Source organism: Sceloporus undulatus, chromosome 2 (genome assembly GCF_019175285.1).
Source record: "Sceloporus undulatus isolate JIND9_A2432 ecotype Alabama chromosome 2, SceUnd_v1.1, whole genome shotgun sequence".
Lineage (NCBI taxonomy): Eukaryota > Metazoa > Chordata > Lepidosauria > Squamata > Phrynosomatidae > Sceloporus > Sceloporus undulatus.
The window spans coordinates 191,828,443-191,829,879 of NC_056523.1; the positions used below are offsets into that span (position 1 = coordinate 191,828,443).

The window sequence follows — 1,437 nt, forward strand, 5'->3', positions numbered from 1 at the left end:
CTGTGTAAAACAGAAAATAATCAAGTAGAATGCATTTTTCAGAAGAGGAAAAGGAGATAATCAGTATTTTAATCATATGGTTGTATCTACAGTCACTGAATTAACAAAACGATTTAAACAGTATTTCTCCCCCTTCTTCTCAAGACATGGTTAAAAACGAAAGAGGAGAATGTAACAGTCAGGGTTGCAAATACAGAATCAAAAGGCAGCAGTTCAAATTCTGATTTAAGGACAGATTGTTGAAATCAATTCAGTGTATGGCTTAGACGCACCTAGAATCATAGACTCATAGAATCACAGAGCTGGAAGAGACCACAAGGACCATCCAGTCCAACCTCTGCCGTGCAAGAACTCACAATCAAAGTGCCCCTGACAGATGGCCATCCAACTTCTGTTTAAAAACCTCGAAAAGAGACCCCGCCAGACTCTGAGGGAGTGTGTTCCACTGTCAAACAGCTCTTTCTGTGAGGAAGTTCTCCCAATGTTTAAGTGAAATCTCTTTTCCTGTAGCTTGCATCCATTGTTCTGGGTCCTATTCTCTCAAGCAGCAGAAAACAAGCTTGCTCCATCCTCAATATGACATCCCTTCAAATACTTATACAGAGCTATCATATCATCTCTTAACCTTCCTTTTTCCAGGCTAAACATACCCAGCTTCCTAAGTCTCTTCCCATAGGGCATGGTTTCCAGACCCTTCACCATTTTGGTGGCCTCTTTTAGCTTGCCAACATCCCTTTTGAATTGTGGTGTCAGAACTGGACACAGTATTCCATGTGAGCCGTGACCAAAGCAGAATAAAATGGCACAATTACTTCCCTTGATCAAGACAGTGTACTTCTATTGATGAAGCCTAGAATTGCATTGGCCTTTTTAGCTGCCACATCACAGTTGACTCATGCTCAACTTGTGGTCTACTTGGGGGCCATTTAGACTACCTTTTAACCCGGTTCAGGATTCGAAATTTGCATGTGAAGTTCATATTGGGCCTGATTCTGTCACAATCCATGTCGAGGCTTGCACAAGGAAATGCCCCTTGCCCCGGGGTATCCAGAATCGGGTTAAAATTATTTTTGACAAAATATGTGCATGGTTTTTTTTTCTTGAGGCAGATATATAGATGCATAGAACATGGCTAGCTGCTTGTTCACTTTCCCTTCTATTTGCTGGCTTCCAGCAAAGGGGAAATGTTGCAAAGGGCTAGACTTTTTTTCCTTTGCAAATCAATGCTATAATTCAAATGTTACATTTGTTGTTCTTGTCAATTAGGCAACTGGCAAAATGATACATAATTTTGCTACTGTCTCTTCAGGGCTAACCCTGAATTGCTTTTAAAAGCAAAAAAGAATGCATAGCAATCGCATCCTTTTCTTTTCCGAGGTGAGGAAATTATTATTATTATTATTATTATTATTATTATTATTATTATTATTATTATTA

At 39.4% G+C, this 1,437-nt stretch overlaps 1 protein-coding gene across 1 annotated transcript in view; it reads right to left on the reverse strand.

Moving 5' to 3' along the window:
• BCAP31 (B cell receptor associated protein 31) overlaps positions 1 to 1,437 on the reverse strand; it is a 63,751-nt gene that overhangs the window by 9,691 nt on the left and 52,623 nt on the right. The gene's annotated exons all lie outside the window — the stretch shown is intronic.